At 43.5% G+C, this 12,137-nt stretch overlaps 1 long non-coding RNA gene across 1 annotated transcript in view; it reads right to left on the bottom strand.

Annotated features, from left to right (window-relative positions):
- Positions 1–12,137, bottom strand: part of LOC117349433 — a 34,390-nt gene that overhangs the window by 12,439 nt on the left and 9,814 nt on the right. Inside the window, exon 2 of the long non-coding RNA XR_004537160.1 lies at positions 6,023–6,603. This is a non-coding gene — a long non-coding RNA (uncharacterized LOC117349433). The remainder of the gene's footprint in view (positions 1–6,022; positions 6,604–12,137) is intronic.

The following is a 12,137-nucleotide window of genomic DNA, read 5'->3' on the forward strand; positions in this document are numbered from 1 at the left end:
CTACTGGTCCCGTCTGTTCTGAAAGTCATGTATTTGCTATAGGAACTTTTTGTTCCCCTGTATGTTGTTAAAAACTGTTTTTAGAATTGTGCATCGCCCTGAATATATGATTGGGCGATCAATCAAATTTTAAACAAACTTGAAACTTGAGTTGAACAACAGCCATTAAGTTCAAAGTAGGCACAATGTGACAAAAGAGTTATAAAGCCCATAGTAAACTTGCCAGTTCAAGTTACTAGGACTCAAACACGAGTTGACCACACCTAACGTGGTCCAAGGGGCTTGTGCACATCTGAGAAGCCGAAAGCTATGCTGTCGGTAGTTTCGCTACCGGCAGAGCCTCCCAAGGTGGACAGGTTTCAGCGGAGACGTCAGATTAACGAAGTACCGCCAGAGGCAGCAGCAGATGGGTAGTGTTGGAAGCAGAGGATCGCATTTGATGCTGCAGTATTGAATTTATACTGCGCAGAAGAAAGGCCACGCAATCTACTTCTGTATTCTGCTGTGAAAACTTGATGATGATGCTCAAAAAGCTGGGATTTAAACATGAGTTAATGGCACCAAACACACTTGCCAGTATAAGGAGAAGTAGCACTGCTAGTCAAAGGAAATCGGTTCTTTGTGGCTCTTGGATTTCTGCACTACGAATGATTTATATTACTCTGTTGAGCCCTAACAAGGCTATGCAGCCATCAGTTATTTAGCATTTCAATTGCTACCGTGTTTCTCCAAAAATAAGACCTACCCCGAAAATAAGCCCTAGCATGATTTTTAAAGATGCTCCTAATATAAGCCCTACCTTAAGATCAACCCCACATCTCCCCCCCCCCCCTCTGAATGTCCCTGACACTCTGACTCCATCCCTAGTTTAAAAAAAAAAAGTCCAGGCTTCCACTATTTCTGGGCTCCCATCCCCCTGTGCAGTAGAACCCCACCCCGACCCTCCCACCGTGAGACTGACATACCTCTGAGGCATCAGTGACACGGAAGAGGGAAGGCCCTGGCGGGGAAGGCCGCAAAGCTGTCCATTCAGAGCACTGACACCGACGCCGTCACTGTTTTTGGATGCCTCGGAGGTAGGTCAGTCTCACAGTGGGGTTCTGCTGACCAGGAGGATGGGAGAGGGAGGGATAGAAAGATTCTGCACATGGGGAGGGGGGGAGAGAGAGGAAAGAGGAAGAATTGGGGTGGAGGAGAGGAAGGGAGAGATGATTGTTGTACCTGAAAACAATAAGACATCCCCTAGTGTATTTTTTTGGACCCAAAAGTAATATAAGACACTATTTGATTTTCGGGGAAACACGGTAGTGCAAATATGCAATCTTAGTATAGTCACTGCCAGCCCTTCTGCAAATCTTAATATTCTGTCTGTACATACCACTGCCAGTCCCAGTCTGCAATCTTAGTATTCTATCCATGTATGAGCCACTGCTGGCCCAGTGTACAAACCTAAATATTCTGTCCATGCATGCAGCTACTGCTAGCTCAGTTGGCAAATCTCAATATTCTGCCCATGCAAACAGCATTTTTAATTCATTAAACTGCTCACACTCTCTTGGACTTCTTACTGGTGATCATTAAATTCTGGTACATTTGACAGAAATATTTATCTGAAATGGAATATCTGTCAGAGAAGATGAATACAGGAAGATGATAGGTGGGGAATGGGCACAGAACAATTATCAGAATAAGTCAAGCAGTTCCTAGATTTCAAGAGCCTTTTCCTTCCATTCTTAGGTAGACTGGAAGGAGAATAGTTAGTATCCAATCTGCAATAGATAGTCCAAGTCATTGTCAAGTGTCTGTCAGTGAAAAGAGAGGCTATAGCTGAATGTCTGGTCAGGCTGATCAAATGCATAGTACCAGCAATTTTCACAATCACCCCACCATCAAATTAAGCATTTTCTCATACAAGAAAGAGCGAATAAGGTGACTTTCTGATATACTGCTGTGAAATACTTATATGGCTGTATAATGTGCATATACAGTAAAGCACTGTGCAAATACATAGCTGACCTGAAAATGGGATGAAAAATCATAGTCCTACCTTGTCACAATTTGGGGACCGATGCGGTAAGATTACACTAAAATTGTGCATGCACTGATAGCTTAGCACACAGCTTCCTGACACAGGCATAACGTCGAATTTATGCTCGCCGATACAGTAACCAAATTGTATACAAATAGGCCCCTGCACAAAATTTGCATATGTGCATATGATTCTGTGCTAAAAGGAACTAGAGTGGTGCACAGATAAGAGCAGAAAAACGTATCAGTTCACATCTGCCCATGCGCTGGAATGCAATATTGATACCGATATAGCCGAGTAGCATTCCAGCGCATGGGCAATATTATTCTATTCAGATGCGTGCATGGCTCTAGCTGCTTTTTGAGCAGAGTTCTCTGCACTTTAGTTCATATTTTCCAGCACATCACCTCCTCGGTTCTGTCTTCTTTTTTTTTTTTTTTTTAACCTCCTCTCTTCTTGGAAAGCCACAGAAAGAATGCAGGCCCTGTATGCTGGCAGAAAAAAAGACCTTTCGAATCTTATTTGGCTAGTTTCATTTGTGCGCAGAGAACTGCTAGAGTATGAGTCCACTATGTGAGCTGATAACCCGCTGTAGGAGCGGCCCTGTGAGCAAAAATTTAAGTCAGAACTGGGTATCTCTGAAGCAGCCAACCGGCGAAATGCGTCAGAATCTGCGTTTATTCTTTCAGCTAAGTCCCACCTTTAAAATAAGAATTGATTGAGCACAATTAATATTTATTTGGTAGTTTTTCTACTGATTAAATAGCAAGAACAGAAGAAGAGACGTTCGTGCAGTGATTGAGAATCAGAGCTGCTTCTACAGTGGGTCACTTAGTGGACTCAAACTCTGGTGTTTCTCTGAGCACCAATGAAACTAGCCGATTAAGATTTGAAAGTTGTTGCATCTGGTTCAGGTTTATTTATATTTAACAAGGGATCTTTAAGCACTAGATTTAGTACAGTATAATCTCGTTATAACGGACTCGCTTATAACGGAACCTCACCTATAGCGGACGAGGTCCGCTGATCCTGGCCGTGCGCCATTATAAACATACAGAAAATCATCGCATATAGCGGACCCGCATATTACGGACTTTCGGAAATAACGGACAGCCAATTTGGTCCCCCAGAGCCGCTTTGAGCTGTAGTTTTCTTCGGCTATAACAGACATGCAGGCTCCGCCTACAAGGCGTGTGGCGTGCCGGTGATATAGTATCAAAATGCAGCCCAGAAGAAAATGACAGCGTATTGTTCTTTCCAGTACAGTATGACATAATGCTTTAGAACATCTTTTAGTGTTCTGGTTTTTGCAATCATTTCAAGTCGTACCAATGTTTTGCTGAGTTTTGTTCTTGATGTTGCTGATTTGCTGAGTTTTGTTCTTGATGTTGCTGATATGGTTGTGCAGTGTCTGTTGTTCATTGATTGAACGTTGTTTCAAGTTGACCTAAATAAAGTTTAAAAAAAAAAATACAACTCTGGATATAACGGACTGTTTTTCCAGGTCCCTTGAAGTCAGTTATAGCGAGATTATACTGTACACAATATATCCCATTTTCTTTTGGGAGAAAAAAAAAGAAGAAACGGGCAAATGCTACTGCAGAAGGATGAGCTGACCATCTTCTCAGACCCGTTAAAGCCCCCCAAATTGTGGCCAGCTTGTAAGTTTTTACTATGGATTTAAATATATTCTGTCTGCTGGTATCTAAGGCAAGGTTTTGCGAATGTTAGCTTCGGCACAAAACCTTTTTGGCATCTATTCACCTGCAAAATTGTGCGCTAAAGCTGCACTTGCTGTGCTCGAAGCCTTGTGCCTTTTGTTGCGATGGCCCCGTGGAGTGGCACATGCGGTTCTGACGTGATAGCAAAATCAGGATATCTCCGTATGGAGCAAAGCAGATTAGCGGAAGCAACAGGAAAGTGAGCACGCTCTTGTGATTGTAGTTTCTAAGGGTCGGAGTCTCAAAACTTACCATGCCTTTAAGGATGGCTGCTAAACTGGCTCCAGTCGGTTTGGCGTAGCAGTATTTTACCGTGCGATTCTCGGAACGGCACACCGTGGTCTTTTCCGAGCTCCCTAGCAGCCTCCAACTCTGCCATGCAAATGCATTACAACAAGGTCACAAATATTAAAATGGTAGAAAAAAGGACTATCTGGCAAAAGACGTAAGAAGACTTGAGGCGGTCCAGAGGAGGGCGACAAAAATGATAGGAGGCTTGCGCCAGAAGACGTATGAGGAGAGACTGGAAGCCCTGAATATGTCTACCCTAGAGGAAAGGAGAGACAGGGGAGATATGATTCAGACGTTCAAATACTTGAAAGGTAATAACATAGAACAAAATCTTTTCCAGAGAAAGGAAAATGGTAAAACCAGAGGACATAATTTGAGGTTGAGGAGTAGTAGATTCAAGAGCAATGTTAGGAAATTCTACTTTACAGAGAGGGTGGTGGATGCCTGGAATGTGCTCCCGAGAGAGGTGGTGGAAAGTAAATCTGTGACTGAGTTCAAAGAAGCGGGGGATGAACACAGAAGATTTAGAATCAGAAAATAATATTAAATATTGAACTAGGCCAGTTACTGGGCAGACTTGCACGGTCTGTGTCTGTGTATGGCCGTTTGGTGGAGGATGGGCAGGGGAGGGCTTCAATAGCTGGGAGGGTGTAGATGGGCTGGAGTAAGTCTTAACAGAGATTTCGGCAGTTGGAACCCAAGCACAGTACCGCGTAAAGCTTTGGATTCTTGCCCAGAAATAGCTAAGAAGAAAAAATTTAAAAATTTAAATTGAATCAGGTTGGGCAGACTGGATGGACCATTCGGGTCTTTATCTGCCGTCATCTACTATGTTACTATGATATTTGACCCCTCCTTTTACGAACGCGTAGCGCGAGTTTTAGCACCGGCAGCGGCGGTAACTGCTCCGACACTCATAGAATTCCTATGAGCGTCGGAGCAATTACCTCCGTACTGAATGTTCTGTGCTGCTCCCGACACTCATAGAGTTCCTATGAGCATTGGGAGCAGCGCAGAGCATTCAGTGCACTGGCCTGCACTAAAAAACGCTATTGCGGTTTTGTAAAAAGGCTGTGTATGTAGAGTTTACAAGTTAGACTTCTCATTGTTACAGCACAAGCTTTTTCAGTACAAGCTTTTATCCTAACGCGACACATACTGAGGATTTTGTATCAAAATACAGTTCCCCCTCCGAATCCGTGGTTTCGGTACCCGCCGATTCAGTTATTCGTGATTTTTTTTAAAACAAAATTCTGCATCTGACCTTTCCCAGATCTTACCTGGTGGTCTAGCGGCGACGGGGGGCAGGATCGATCGTCCTACGCTCCTGCCCCATGCAAAGCCATCATCAAAATGGCTGCCGTGAGTTCCCGTTGTAGTCTCGAGACTTGAGGAGGGGGGGAGGAGGTCAGAGCCAGCCCTAGAAATTATCCATGATTTTCCAATATTCACAGGCCGGCTCGGCCCCTAACCCCCCCGCAAATATTGAGGTTCTGCTGTGCATGTCTTTGTAATCTATCGATCATGAACAAGTATGTTTTTATTGCGTTCCTAAAGTTGAGGAGTCCTTCAAGGGATCTAATCTATGGGCAATCTTGTTCCTGGTGTAATGGTTTTATGTTCTAAGTCACTTTGGGGCTTTCCTCCCCAAGGTTGTGTCATAACTCTCCATTAAAATTTCTCTTACTGTCATCAGAGAGTCCCTATTTGCTTTTAATCCACACTGGCACTTTGCTTATTAGAATGCGAACATATTTTTTGCTTACTGAATGTAAAGTCTTTGCACTGACAAATTGAATCTTTTTCCTTTTTTTTGTTCTGAGTGACATTCAAACGATGAAATAAAGATCATGAATATTAATAACCATACTAGAAACATTTTGCAGTCATGGATTATTTATATTTGAAATAACTAAATCTTCATAAATAGTTAACGAGAAGTCTTATGTGCTGTTACTGCTTCTTTCAGTCTGCATAGTACCTGGTCCTCGGAGATGATGGACATAGTCAGTGAGTTTGCATAGAGGTGGAGAGGTACATTCTTCTTGTGCCCATTCCACTGATGGACAACTTGTAGCATAGGAGTCAAAACAGTTGAAAGACAGAAAAGAGAGAGTGGGTTTAAATGGGCAATATTCTCAATGGAGAAGGGTCTTAATAGAAGAGAAAAATCTAGTCCAACAATATACCTCTCCCAGATCAACTTACTTATTAGATAGTAAAGAAATCAATTTAATTTAATTATAGACTGCTTGTTCATACAGGGAAAGCCTCAGATCCCTGCACGCCACCAGAACAAATCTTGTGGCAGTGCTAGAAAGGGACGTTACTTCATAGGCTCAAAACCCCTCAGAATGTTAACCTTAAATTTTGGTACAATGAATGCTATGAAAAATCCTTAACTGAACATTTATTCAAGAAAGCCAGTGAACCAGTAAACTTATCTGGCTACGCTGTGCTGTCGGGTGCACGATGCTGTGGTTCGTGGATATGATTTCAGTCTCCCTTGCCGTCAAGGCACGCCAGCATTTCGCTTCTATGGCTGCGTCAGGGCAGAAAGTGCTGTGAAAGAACAAGTTGAAAATAAAAAAATCAAAATAGCAGCGTTTATGACATGTCTGTGCTGGGACCGTAGCTTTTTTAATACATTTATCAATGATCTAGAGAAAGGAATAATTAGTGAGATAATTAAATTTGTTGATGACACAAAGTTGTTCAAAGTTGTTAAATCGCAAGATGATTGTGAAAAATTGCAAAAGGACCTTGTGAGACTGGAAGACTGGGCGTCAAAATGGCAGATGACGTTTGATGTGAGCAAGTGCAAAGTGATGCATGTGGAAAAGAGGAACCTGAACTATAGCTACGTGATGCTGGGTTCTATGTTAGGAGTCACTGCCCAGGAAAAGGATCTAGGTGTCATTGTTGAGGATACGTTGAAACCCTCAGCTCAATGTGCGGCAGCTGCTAAGAAAGCAAATAGAATGTTATGAATTATCAGAAAAAGAATGGAAAACAAAGATGAAAATGTTATAATGCCCTTGTATCGCTCTATGGTATGGCTGCATCTCGAACACTGTGCGCAGTTCTGGCCGCCATATCTCAGATATAGCAGAATTAGAAAAGGTACAGAGAAGGGCAATGAAAATGATAAAAAGGAAGGGATAACTTCCCTATAAGGAAAAGCTTAAACGGCTCTTCAGCTTGGAGAAGAAACGGCTCAGGGGTTATGATAGAGGTCTATAAAATGAGTGGAGTGGAAAAGGTGGATGTGAATCGCTTGTTCACTATTTCCAAAAATACTAGGACTAGGGGGCATACGATGAAGCTACTAAGTAATAGATTTAAAACAAACTGGAGAAATTATTTCTTCACACGATGTGTACACTTCCCCCTCCCCATTCGCGGTTCCTGCACTCGCGGTTTCATATAATCGCGATTTTTTTCTGGGGAGGGGGGAAAATAAAAAAACAGTCTTAATGTAAAAAAAATCCATCTTTTTTTCCTCCCTGCCGCCTTCACGGCCTTACCTGGTGGTCTAGAGGGCTTTCGGGGCAGGAGCGATCTTCCTACGCTCCTGCCCCGTGCAGATCGCCATGAGGAAATGGCTGCTGGGAGTTCCCATAGTCTCTTGAGACTACGTCGGGAACTCCCTACAGCCATTTCCTGATGGCGATCTGCACGGGGCAGGAGCGTAGGAAGATCGCTCCTGCCCCGAAAGCCCTCTAGACCGCCAGGTAAGGCCGGGAAGGCGGCAGGGAGGTGGGGGTGGGTTAGAGCTGGATAATCGCGGTTTTTCGGCATTCGCGGTCCGGCTCTGCCCGTATCCCCCGTGAATGACGAGGGAGAAGTGTAATTAAACTCTGGAATTTACCCAAAATCCAGGGAGTAGCAACATTCCATGCTACTGATTCAGGGCAAGCAGTGGCTTCCCCCATGTCTTTCTCAATAACAGACTATGGACTTTTCCTCCAGGAAATTGTTCAAACCTTTTTTAAAACCAGCTGTGCTGTCCACTCTTACCACAACCTCTGGCAAAGCATTCCAGAGCTTAACTATTCTCTGCGTGATAAAATATTTCCTCCTATTGGTTTTAAAAGTATTTCCCTGTATCTTCATTGAGTAATTTCTGACGGACTGAAAAATTGATCCACTTGTACCCGTTCTACTCTACTTCTTTATCAAAATCTCTCCCCTCTCTCTCCCTCCACCCAAACCATTTCCAACAGATCCTGCCCCTTCTCTCTCCCCAACCCCTCTTCCACCAGCATCTGCCCCCTCGTATCCCAACAGCTGCTGCTGTTTTCCTGAAAAAGCAGCAGCAGTGGCAAGCTGAAACAAACCAGCTGTGGGACCTTACCATACATATCCGCAGCTGTCGACTTTGCCCCAGAAGAAGTGATGCCAGAGAGGGCAGGCCAGCAGCCATGAGTATGTATTGGAAGGTTCTAAGCTGTTGTCCAGCAGCCATTTTCTTCCCTAGTGTCTCTTAATCTTCCATTAGAGCATTTTCACCTCTTCAGCTCTGTCACTCTCCATGCATGGTCCATCCAGTCTGCCCAACCTGAATCAATTAAAAAAAAAAATGTTCTTAGCTATTTCTGGGCAAGAATCCAAAGCTCTACCTGGTACTGTGCTTAGGTTCCAACTCCTGAAGTCTCCATCAAAGCTCACTCCAGCCCATCTACATCATCCCAGCCATTGAAGCACTCCCCAGTCCATCCTCAACCAAACGGCCATATACAGACACAGACCGTGCAAGTCTGCCCAGTACTGATCTTAGTTCTTTAATATTTACTATTTTCTGATTCTAGATCCTCTGTGTTCATCCCATGCTTTTTTGAACTCTGTCACCATTTTCCTCTCCACCACCTCTCTTGGGAGCACACTCCAGGCATTCACCCCCCCTCTCCGTAAAGTAGAATTTTCTTACATTGCTCTTGAGTCTGCCACCCCTCAACCTTAAATTATGTCCTCTTGTTTTACCATTTTCCTTTCTCTGGAAAAGATTTTGTTCTACTTAATACCTTTCATGTATTTGAACGTCTGAATCATATCTCCCCTGTCCCTCCTTTCCTCTAGGGTATATATATTCAGGGCTTCCAGTCTCTACTCATACATCTTTTGGCGGAAACCTCCTATCATTTTTGGCGCCCTCCTCTGGACTGCTTCAAGTCTTCTTACGTCCTTCGCCAGATACGGTCTCCAAAACTGAACACAATACTCCAAGTGGGGCCTTACCAATGACCTGTGCAGGGGCATCAACACCTTCTTCCTTCTACTGGCTACGCCTCTCTTTATACAGCCCAGCATCCTTCTGGCATCAGCCACCACCTTGTCACACTGTTTTTTCACCTTTAGATCTTCGGACACTATCACCCCAAGGTCCCTCTTCCCATCCGTGCATACCAGCCTTTCACCTCCCAGCATATATGGCTCCTTCCGATTATTAATCCCCAAATGCATTACTCTGCATTGAATTTTAGTTACCAGATATTAGACCATTTCTCTAACTTTTGTAGATCCTTTTTCATGTTTTCCATTCCCTCCTCGGTGTCTAGGCATACTGACACTCCCCAATAGCCTCTATCAGGATATCTCTCACTAGTGTTTCCCCCTTCCATTTTCACAAGCTCCACACACTGATCCTCTGCCTTTACAACCTAAACTCCAGAAACTTCCAGAACCCCTTCCTCGGTGCTGGTCCAAGTCAGGCTTCCTGTTGGAAGTGCAGCAAACCCATTCCATTCCTGTCAGCAGCAATGAAGACACTTGCACTTTTCTACTGGATCATTTCATTAACCAGCTTTGAAAGCTGCCTAATTCTTTCCAGCCTATCTCAATGGAAACTTGTGGGTTACAAGAGCATGCTCAGGCTTACATTTAGAGTTTGCATACTGCCTCTTGCCTGATCAACTATTTTAAGAGGTATAGTGAGGAAAGACTAAATCAGCAAAGCCTCCAGGGGAGGTTTCACTCCAGGGGAGAGCCAGAGGAACATTTATACAAAATATTTCATTTTATTTCTCCTCCGTTATATAATCACCCTAATTCTATATATAGCTCTCAAAATCACACATGCAAATATGGGTACGCAAGCAATTTATTATTTATTTATTTAAAAAATTTATATACCGCATACAATTATGCGGTTTCCATATCACATACATAAAATCTTGTTTCCCTACAATTATCACATATAACATAGACATGTCTAAACAACATCATTAATCGTCCCTGTTATAAACAGGGATAGAGCGCAAATTCAATCAATTCAGAAATACAAGCAAGCTTTAAATCATACATTGCTGTCAAAAAAATTCTAAAAGGCGATTATCAACTGAAATATACCTTAGCATAAGAAGGCATTGGCAAATAATTGAGTTTTCAGCATTTTCTTAAAATTCATCCTCCATATACAAAAGCGCAGGATACCAGGTAAGGCATTCCATAATTCTACGCCAGCCACAGATATCATTGATGCTCCGATCCTAGCATGCACAGTCAACATCGATAAATGAGCCAGTGACAATAATTGGGCACTAATCATTATTAGCGCTGATCGGCATTAATTACAATTTGCATGCACATTTTTAGGAACCATGATCGGTGTTGTGTAATTTTTGCACATAGATCTGAAAAGTGGGCGTGGCCGTGGGAGGGGCATTCTTGGAATTTGCACACAGTTTTACGGCTCTGTGCCTAATTTAGGTGTGAGAATTTACACCATGTTTTACTTCTTGTAAATCCTTGTGCCCAGATCCTGGTGCCAAATGCTATTCTATAAATGATCGCCGTTTACAGAATAGTGCTTAGTGCTAATTTTTATTGGTGCCTGAATTTGGACACCATTTATAGAACTGGGTCCCAAGTGAATATCACAAGTATGGAAGGGAGGTGAATTTGAATAACATGAACGAAAGTGAATGACAGAAACAGGTTGTAACATACATTGAATTAAAAACTAAGGTCTCCTTTTACTTAACGGCGGTAGAGGTTTCTACCACGGACCGGTGAGGTAAATGCTCCGATACTCGTAGGAATACTAAGAATTTCAGAGCATTTAACTCGCCGACCCATGATAGAAACCTTTACTGTCGATTAGTAAAACCCAGTATAAATGTAATGCACCTTGAGCTACAACTGTAACCAAACCCAAATAAACCAATAAAAAAGACAAAGCCATTTCTTCTTCCCAGCTACTGGTCAGAGTATACAGTGCCAAACTGGCTGCCACTTCCATTGACCCGGTGACTGTGTGAGAATTCATAATAGGACCCTGTTATCATTTAAAGTTCAAATTAATTCTGTGGTCAGGAAATGTTATTTCTTGTTCTGGAAACTTTGGACTACTAAAGCCTATTTCACTTTTAATGCGTTTAGGCTTTAGGTTCAATCTTTGGTGCTAAGTACCTTAGATTATTGCAACTTGATTTACTTAGCCTCGTGTCTGATATTCAATCTGAAGAAATTTGATCATGTTTCGGATTACTACCGGAAGTTACACTGGTTGCAAAATGAAGCAAGAATATTATTTAAATTTGGTTGTATTTGCTATAAAGCACTGTATGGCAGCGGTCTCAAACACGCGGCCCACGGACCGCATGTGGCTCTCCAGATTTTATTTGCTGCCCACGGTCTGGACTGGATCATTATCTTCCTTTTGGAGCAGCAGCGTGTCTGGCCGGCTCGTTCCGTTCAAAGCCGCGGGTTGGCGGCTCCTTGCGCTATCCACGGAAGAGCCGGCCAGACATGCTGCTGCTCCAGTGGCGTACCAAGGGGGGGGCGGTCCACTGTTCTCCCTAGAGTGCGGCTCGTCTAGAGCAGTGGTGCCCAACCTGCTTCCCTTCCCTTCTCAGGCCAGCACCGTGTTATTTGATCTCCCTGTTTCTCTTCGGGGCCGACCAACTCTCGCCACCTGACGTCAATTCTGACGTCGAGAGGACGTTCTGGCTAGCCAATCGCTGCCTGGCTGCCCGGAACGTCCTTTCTGACGTTAGAATTGACGTCGGGCGGTGAGAGTTGGTCTGCCCCGTAGAGAAGAGAAAGAGGGAGATCTTGGCCTGTTCCCGATGGCGGCAGCGGCAGCAGCCTATTCC

Source organism: Geotrypetes seraphini, chromosome 15, assembly GCF_902459505.1.
Source record: "Geotrypetes seraphini chromosome 15, aGeoSer1.1, whole genome shotgun sequence".
Taxonomy (NCBI): Eukaryota; Metazoa; Chordata; class Amphibia; order Gymnophiona; family Dermophiidae; genus Geotrypetes; species Geotrypetes seraphini.